This window comes from Delphinapterus leucas, chromosome 7 (genome assembly GCF_059928025.1).
Source record: "Delphinapterus leucas isolate spDelLeu-1000000601 "Yukka" chromosome 7, BTC_Dleu_Yukka2, whole genome shotgun sequence".
Taxonomy (NCBI): Eukaryota; Metazoa; Chordata; class Mammalia; order Artiodactyla; family Monodontidae; genus Delphinapterus; species Delphinapterus leucas.
The window spans coordinates 83651832-83662071 of record NC_143135.1 but is presented as its reverse complement, the minus strand read 5'-3'; positions in this window follow the sequence as shown (position 1 = coordinate 83662071).

Sequence of the window (10240 nt, the reverse complement as noted above, 5' to 3'; positions counted from 1 at the left end):
TCACAAAAAAAAGAAAACTACAGGTCAATATCACTGAAGAACATAGATGCAAAAATTCTCAACAAAATACTAGCAAGCAGAGTCCAACAGCACATTAAAGGATCATAAACCATGATCAAGTGGGGTTTATTCCAGGAACGCAAGGATTCTTCAATATATGCAAATCAATCAATGTGATACACCATATTAACAAATTAAAGAATAAAACCATATGATCTATACAATGGAATATTACTAAGCCATAAAAAGCAACGAAATTGGGTTATCTGTTGAGACGTGAATGGATCTAGAGACTGTCATACAGAGTGAAGTATGTCAGAAAGACAAAAACAAATATCGTATATTAACCCATATATGTGGAACCTAGAAAAATCGTACAGATGAACTGGTTTGCAGGGCAGAAATTGAGACATAGATGTAGAGAACAAATGTATGGACACCAAGGGGGGAAAGTGGTGGGCGGGTGGAGGTGGGGGTGGGGCTGTGATGAGTTGGGCGATTGGGATTGACATGTATACACTGATGTGTATAAAATTGATAACTAATAAGAACCTGTGTATAAAAAAATAAATAAAATGGGCTTCCCTGGTGGCGCAGTGGTTGGGAGTCTGCCTGCCGATGCAGGGGACACGGGTTTGTGCCCCGGTCCGGGAAGATCACACATGCCGCAGAGCGGCTCGGCCCGTGAGCCATGGCCACTGAGCCTGCGTGTCTGGAGCCTGTGCTCTGCAACAGGACAGGCCACAACAGTGAGAGGCCTGCATACTGCAAAAGAAAGAAAGAAAGAAAGAAAATAAATAAAACTCAAAAAAAAAACCCCACCATATGATCAAGTCAATACATGCAGAAAAGCTTTCAACAGAATTCAACACCCATTTAAGATAAAAACCCTGCAGAAAGTAGGCATACAGGGAACTTTCCTCAACATAATAAAGGCCATATATGACAAACCCACAGCCAACATCATTCTCAATGGGGAAAAACTGAAAACATTTCCACTAAGATCACGAAGAAGACAAGGTTGCCAACTCTCACCACTATTATTTAACATAGTTTTGGAAGTTTTAGCCACAGCAATCAGAGAAGAAAAGGAAATAAAAGGAATCCAAACCGGAAAAGAAGAAGTAAAGCTGTCACTGTTTGCAGATGACATGATGCTACACATAAAGAATCCTAAACATGGTACAGGAAAACTACTAGAGCTAATCAAACAATATGGTAATGTAGCAGGATGTAAAATTAATGCACAGAAATCTCTTGCATTCCTATACACTAATGATGAAAAATCTGAAAGAGAAACTAAGAAAAAACTCCCATTAACTTTTCAAGTAAAAGTATAAAATACCTAGGAATAAACCTACCTAAGGAGACAAAAGACCTGTATGCAGAAAATTATAAGACACTGATGAAAGAAATTAAAGATGATACAAATAGATGGAGAGATATACCATGTTCTTGGACAGGAAGACTCAACACTGTGAAAATGACTATACTACCTAAAGCAATCTACAGATTGAATGCAATCCCTATCAAACTACCAATGGCATTTTTCACAGAACAAGAACAAAAAATTTCAAAATTTGTATTGAAACACAAAAGACCCCGAATAGCCAAAGTAATCTTGAGAAAGAAAAGTGAAGCTGGAAGAAGCAGGCTCCCTGACTTCAGACTATATTACAAAGCTACAGTAATCAAGACAGTATGGTACTGGCACAGAAATAGATCAATGGAACTGGATAGAAAGCCCTGAGAGAAACCCACGCACATATGGTCCCCTTATTTTTGATAAAGGAGGCAAGAATATACAATGGAGAAAAGACAGCCTCTTCAATAAGTGGTGCTGGGAAAACGGGACAGCTACATATTAAAGAATGAAATTAGGGGCTTCCCTGGTGGCGCAGTGGTTGAGAGTCCGCCTGCCGATGCAGGGGACGTGGGTTCATGCCCCGGTCCGGGAGAGTCCCACATGCTGTGGAGTGGCTGGGCCTGCGAGCCATGTCCACTGGGCCTGCGTGTCCAGAGCCTGTGCTCCGCAGTGGGAGAGACCACAGCAGTGAGAGACCCGTGTACCACAAAAAAAAAAAAAAAAAAAAAGAATGAAATTAGAACACTCCCTAACACCATACATAAAAATAAAGTCAAAATGGATTAAAGACCTAAATGTAAGGCCAGATACTATAAAACCCTTAGAGTAAAACATAGGCAGAACACTCTATGGCATAAATCACAGCAAGATCCTTTTTGACCCACCTCCTAGAGAAATGGAAATTAAAACAAAATAAACAAATGGGACCTAATAAAACTTAAAGGGTTTTGCACAGCAAAGGAAACCATAAATAAGACGAAAAAACAACCCTCAGAATGGGAGAAAATATTTGCAAATTAAGCAACTGACAAAGGATTAATCTCCAAAATTTATAAGCAGCTCATGCAGCTCAATATCAAAAAAACAAACAACCCAATCCAAAAATGGGCAGAAGACCTAAACAGACTTTTCTCCAAAGAAGATATACAGATTGCCAACAAACACATGAAGGGAAGTTCAACATTACTAATCATTAGAGATTTGCAAATCAAAACTACAATGAGGTATCAACTCACAGTAGTCAGAATTTAAAAATCTACAAACAATAAATGCTGGAGAGGGTGTGGAGAAAAGGGAACCCTATTGCACTCTTAGTGGTAATGCAAATTGATACAGCCACTATGGAGAACACTATGCAGATTGTTTAAACAATTAAAAATAGAACTACCGTATGACCCAGCAATCCCATAATTCAAAAAGTGTCATGTACCACAATGTTCATTGCAGCTCTGTTTACAATAGCCAGGACATGGAAGCAACCTAAGTATCCATCACCAGATGAATGGATAAAGAAGATGTGGCACATATATGCAATGGAATATTAGCCATAAAAAGAAACGAAATTGAGTTATTTGTAGTGAGGTGGATGGACCTAGAGTCTGTCATGCAGAGTGAAGTAAGTCTGAAAGAGAAAAACAAATAAGGTATGCTAACACATATATATGGAATCTAAAAAATATATATATATTCAGAAGAACTTGGGGGCAGGATGGGAATAAAGATGCAGACCTACTAGAGAATGGACTTGAGGACACGGGGAGGGGGAAGGGTAAGCTGGGAAGAACTGAGAGAGTGGCATGGACTTATATGTACTACCAATTGTAAAACAGATAGCTAGTGGGAAGTAGCCACATAGCACAGGGAGATCAGCTGGGTGCTTTGTGACCACCTAGAGGGGTGGGATAGGGAGGGTGGGAGGGAGGGAGATACAAGAGGGAATAGATATGGGTATATATTTATATGTATACCTGATTAATTTTGTTATAAAGCAGAAAGTAACACACCATTGTAAAGCAATTATACTCCAATAAAGATGTTAAAAAATAAATAAATGTCAATAAAGATGAAAATAAAAATCATCCATAATTTTTTTAAAAAGTAAAATCAGTATCTTTTTTGATAAGAGAACACTTTTAACAGCATTTCTTACTGACCTCCAGCATACAAATCAGTTCACTATGCACTAATACAACCAGTGCTAAACTAGTAGTCCTTTGGTAATTACACTATAGTTGAAGAAAACAAAAACAAAAATTTAAAAATCAGGCTTAGGTCAGAGCTACCGTAGAGATACATCAGTGAAAGATGTGTGATCATGTCCAAACAAAATGGCTAGAGGATAAATAAATATTTTTGTAATTGCGATACATATTGCACTGCAAAAATTACTAAAACATAAAAGAAGAATATGGGGGCAGGGAAACAAGGAAACGTTTCAGCTGTATACTGAATGAATACCTATTGGCTAGTAATAGTAGAAAGAAAGGGACAATTTCCTAATTATATTACAGAAAAGTCATCAAAGAACACAACTTTTATTATATAGAAATTACTAAAGCTACATGATAAATTTCATACATCATTGTTTTTAATAAAACGTTTTATTTTGAGATGATTGTAGATTAATATTCAGTTGTAAAAAATAATAGAGATCTCATATGTCCTTTACCCAGTTTCCCCAGTGTTAACATCTTGCAAAATTACAGCACAATATCACAAAATAAATACTGACATTGATACAATCCACCACCAGTCTTGCACTAAAGATCTCCCAACTTGGATTCAATGATGTGTGTATTTAGTTCTATGCAATTTTATCACATGTATATAGGTTTGTGTATCCACCACCAGTCAAGATGCAGAATAGTTCCATCCTCACAAGGATTCCTTGTGTGGTCCCTTTATAACCATATTTGGCGCTGCTTGCCCCTCCCCTATCCTTAAACCAAGGCAACTACTAAGCTATTCATTTTTTTTTCTCACTTCAAAAATTCATATAAATGGAATCATGCAACATTTTATCTTTTGGGGTTGTCATATTCACTCAGCATAATTCTTTGAAGATTCATCCAAGTTTTGCACTTATCAACAGTGTCATCCTTTTTATTCCATGATATGGATAGACCACAGGTTGTTTAACCTTTTGCTCATTAAAGGACACCTAGCTTGTTTCCAGTTTTTAGCTACTATGAATAAATTCTCTATTAAAATTCCTGTATAGGGCTTCCCTGGTGGCGCAGTGATTGAGAGTCTGCCTGCCGATTCAGGGGACACGGGTTCATGCCCCGGTCTGGGAAGATACCACATGCTGCAGAGAGGCTGGGCCCATGAGCCATGGCTGCTGAGCCTGCACGTCCGGAGCCTGTGTTCCACAATGGGAGAGGCCACAACAGTGAGAGGCCCGCATACCTCAAAAAAAAAAAAAAATTCCTGTATAGGTGTTTGTATGAGGATAATTCTTTGTTTCTCTGGGATAATATTCAAGAGTGCAAATGCTGGGTCATCTGGCACAATTATTACTGACATTGGGAAGGTATATTGGTAAAACTTCTTTGAAATAAAATTAACAATATATATTAAGAACCTTAAATATATCCATACCCTTGAGTCACCAAGTTTACTAAGATAATAAACAGAAAGGCAGGCACGGATCCATGTATAAAAGTTATTCACCAAAAAAATAATAAAAATGGAAATATCTTCAACTCCATCGATAAAAGAATGATTAAATAAATAACGGTGAATTCTTATGATAAAAATCAATACCGATGGGATCAGCACTGTGAGCAGCATGAGGGGTGGAACCTCAGACACTCCAGTATCCTGACGAGTTGTGGCAGGAAAGGGGAAGATGGGGGCCACAGCTGCTACTTCTAGATGCCAGGAAATGCAGCTGGACCTGGATCCAAAGCAGTCTCTCCATATCAACCAGGACTGGAGGACAATGCCTGGCAGGAGGACAATGCCCGGCAGGAGGACTGAGCAGAGTGCAGAAGTCTGGCCACCCTGTGCCTTTGGATTGGAGAATTTAACTCATTTACATGTAAGCCATGTGGCTGACAGGATCTTGGTGCTCTGGCCGGTGCCAGGCCAGAGTATCTGAGGTGGGAGAGCCAAGTACTGCACCTTGGACCAACAGGGACCTAGGAGCCCGACGTAATATCAATCGGTGAGAGCTCTCCCAGAGATCTCCATCTCAACATTAAGACCCACCTCCACTCAAAGACAAACAAGCTCCAGTGCTGGACATCCCATGCCAAACAACCAGCAAGAAAGGAACACAGCCACACCCATTAGCAGAGAGGCTGCCTAAAATCATAATAAGTTCACAGGCACCCCAAAACACACCAGCGGACATGGTCCTGTCAGACACAAAGACAAGATGCAGCCTCATCCACCAGAACACAGGCACCACTCTCCTCCCCCAGGAAGCCCGCACAACCCACAGAACCAACCATACCCACTGGAAGCAGACACCAAAAACAATGGCAATTGCAAGCCTGCAGGCTGTGAAAAGGAGACCCCAAACACAGTAAGTTAAACAAAATGAGAAGACAGAGAAATACACAGCAGATGAAGGAGCAAAGTAAAAACCCATGAGGCCAAACAAATGAAGAGGAAATAGGCAGTCTACCTGAAAAAGAATTCACAGTAATGATAGTAAAAATGATCCAAAAGCTCAAAAATAGAATGAAGAAAATACAAGAAATGTTTAACAAGGACCTAGAAGAACTAAAGAGCAAACAAACAATGATAAAAAACACAATATACGAAATTAAAAATTCTCTAGAAGGAATCAATGGCAGAAAGACTGAGGAAGAAGAACGGATAAATGATCTGGAAGATAAAATAGTGGAAATAACTACCACAGAGCAGAATAAAGAAAAAAGAATGAAAAGAAATGATGACAATCTCAGAGACCTCTGGGACAACATTAAATGCACAACATTCTAATTATAGGGGTCCCAGAAGAAGAAGAGAAAAAGAAAGGGGCTGAGAAAATATTTGAAGAGATTATACTTGAAAACGTCCCTAACATGGGAAAGGAAATAGTCAGTCAAGTCCAGGAAGCACAGAGAGTCCCAGACAGGACAGATCCAAGGAAAAACATGCCAAGACACATTAATCAAACAATGAAAAATTAAGTACAAAGAAAAAATATTAAAAGCAGCAAGGAAAAAGCAACAAATAACATACAACGGATTCCCCTTAAGGTTAACAGCTGATCTTTCACCAGAAACTCTGCAAGCCAGAAGAGAGTGGCAGGACATATTTAAAGTGATGAAAAGGAAAAACTTATAACCAAGATTACTCGACCCAGCAAGAATCTCATTCAGATTCGATGGAGAAATTAAAATCTTTACAGACAAACAAAAGCTAAGGGAATTCAGCACCAACAAACCAGCTTTAAAAAAAATACTAAAGGAACTTCTCTATGCCGGAAACACAAGAGAAGGAAAAGACACACAATAACAAACTCAAAACAATTAAGAAAATGGTAATAGGAACATACATATTGATAATTACCTTAATGTAAATGGTTAAATGCCAACCAAAAAACACAGACTAGCTGAATGGATACAAAAACAAGACCCATATATGCGCTGTCTACAAGAGACCCAAATCAGACCTAGGGACACATATAGATTGAAAGTGAGGGGTTGGAAAAAGATATTCCATGCAAATGGAAATCAAAGGAATTCTGGAGTAGCCATTCTCATATCAGACAAAACAGACATTAAAGACTATTAAAAGAGACAAAGAAGGACACTATATAGTGATCAATGGATCAATGCAGGAAGAAGATATAACAATTGTAAATACTTATGCACCCAACATAGGAGCCCCTCAATACATAAGACAAATGCTAACAACCATAAAGGGGAAATCGACAGTAACACAATCATAGTAGAAGACTTTAATAACCCACTTTCAGCAATGGACAGATCATCCAAAATGAAACTAAATACGAAAACACAAGCTTTAAATAACACATTAAACAAGATGGACTTAATTGATATTTACAGGACATTCCAACCAAAAACAACAGAATACACTCTCCTCTCAAGGGCTCATGAAACATCCTCCAGGATAAATCATATCTTGGGTCACAAATCATGTCTTGGTAAATTTAAGAAACTTGAAATCGTATCAAGTATCTTTTCCAACCACAATGCAATGACACTATATATCAATTACAGGAAAAAAAACTGTAAAAAATACAAAGACATGGAGCCTAAACCATATGCTACTAAATAACCAATAGATCACTGAAGAAAACAAAGAGTAAATGAAAAAATACCTAGAAGCAAATGATAATCAAAACACGACAACCTAAAACCTATGGGATGGAGCAAAAGCAGTTCTAAGAGGGAAGTTTATGGCAATACAATCCTACCTTTAGAAACAGGAAACACCTCAAATAAACAACCTAACCTTACACATAAAGCCATTAGAGAAATAGCAACAAAAAAACCCAAAGTTAGAAGAAGGAAAGAAATCATAAAGATCAGGTCAGAAATAAATGAAAAAGTAATGAAGGAAACAATAGTGAAGATCAATAAAACTAAAAGCTGGTTATTTGAGAAGATAAACAAAATTAATAAACCATTTGCCAGACTCATCAAGAAAAAAAGGGAAAAGACTCAAATCAACAGTAGTAGAAATGAAAAGGGAGAAGTAACAACTTACACTGCAGAAATACAAAGGGTTGTGAGAGATTACTACCAGCAACTATATGGCAATAAAATGGACAACCTGGAAGAAATGGACAAATTCTTAGAAAGGCACAACATTCTGAGAGTGAACCAGGAAGAAGTAGAAAATATAAAAAGACCAATCACAAGCACTGAAATTGAGACTGTGATTAAAAATCTTCCAACAAACAAAAGCCCAGGACCAGATGGCTTCACAGGCAAATTCTATCAAACATTTAGAGAAGAGCTAACACATATCCTTCTCAAACTCTTCCAAAATATAGCAGAAGGAGGAACACTTCCAAACTCATCCTATGATGCCACCGTCACCCTGATACCAAACCAGACAAAGATGTCATAAAAAAAAGAAAACTACAGGGCAATATCACTGATGAACACAGAAACAAAAATCCTCAACAGAATACTAGCAGGCAGAATCCAACAGCACATTAAAAGGATCATACACCATGATCAAGTGGGGTTTATCCCAGCAATGCAAAGATTCTTCAATATATACAAATCAATCAATGGGATACAACACATTAACAAACTGAAGGATAAAAAACATACTATAAGCTCAATAGATGAAGAAAAAGCTTTCAACAAAATTAAACACCCATTTATGATAAAAAAAAACCCTCCAGAAAGTAGGCATAGAGGGAACTTACCTCAACATAATAAAGGGCATATATGACAAACCCACAGCCAACATGGTTCTCAATGGTGAAAAACTGAAAACATTTCCACTAAGGTCAGGAACAATACAAGACTGCCCACTCTCACCACTATTATTCAACATAGTTTTGGGTGTTTTAGTCATGTCAATCAGAGAATAAAAAGAAAAAAAAGGAATCCAAATCGGAAAAGAAGAAGTATAACTGTCATTGTTTCCAGATAACATGACACTTTACATACAGAATCATAAAGAGCCTACCAGAAAACTACTAGAGCTAATCAATGAATTTGGAAAAGTAGCAGGATACAAAATTAATGCACAGAAATCTCTTGCATTTCTATACACTAATGATGAAAAATCTGAAAGAGAAATTAAGGAAACACTCCCATTTACCTTTGCAACAAAATGAATACAATACCTAGGGATAAAATTACCTAAAGAGACAAAAGACCTGTATGCAGAAAACTATAAGACACTGATGAAAGAAATTAAAGTTGATACAAACATATTGAGAGATATACCATGTTCTTGGATTGCAAGAATCAACATTGTGAAAATAACTATACTACCCAAGACAATCTACAGATTCAATGCAAGCCCTATCAAACTACCAATGGTATTATTCACAGTACTAGAACAAAAAATTTCCTAATTTGTATGGAAGCACAAAAGACCCTGAATAGTCAAAGCAATGTTGAGAAAGAAAAACGGAGTTGGAGGAATCAGGCTCCCTGACTTCAGACTATACTACAAACCTACAATAATGAAGACAGTACGGTACTGGCACAAAAACAGAAAATATAGATCAATTGAAGAGGATAGAAAGCCCAGAGATAAACGCATGCACATATGGTCACCTTATCTTTGATAAAGGAGGCAAGAATATACAAAGGAGAAAAGACAGCCTCTTCAATAAGTGGTGAAGGGAAAACTGGACGGCTACATGCAAAAGAATGAAATTGGGACACTCCCTAACACCATACACAAAAATAAACTCAAAATGGATGAAAGGGCTTCCCTGGTGGCGCAGTGGTTGAGAGTCCACCTGCTGATGCAGGGGACACAGATTCATTCCCTGGTCCAGGAAGATCCCACATGCCGTGGAGGGGCTGGGACCGTGAGCCATGGCCACTGAGCCTGCATGTCCAGAGCCTGTGCTCTGCAACGAGAGAGGCCACAACAGTGATAGGCCCATGTACCGCAAAAAAAAAAAAGGATTAAAGACCTAAATGTAAGGCCAGAAACTATCAAACCCTTAGAGGAAAACATAGGCAGAACACTGTTTCACATAAATCACAGCAAGATGCTTTTTGACCCACCTCCTAGAGAAATGGAAACAAAAACAAAAATAAACAAATGGGACCTATGAAACCCAAAACTTTTGCACATCAAAAGAAACCATAAACAAGCCAAAAAGACAACCCTCAGAATGGTAGAAAATATTTGCAAATGAAGCAACTGACAAAGGATTAATCTCCAAAATTTACAAGCAACTCGTGAAGC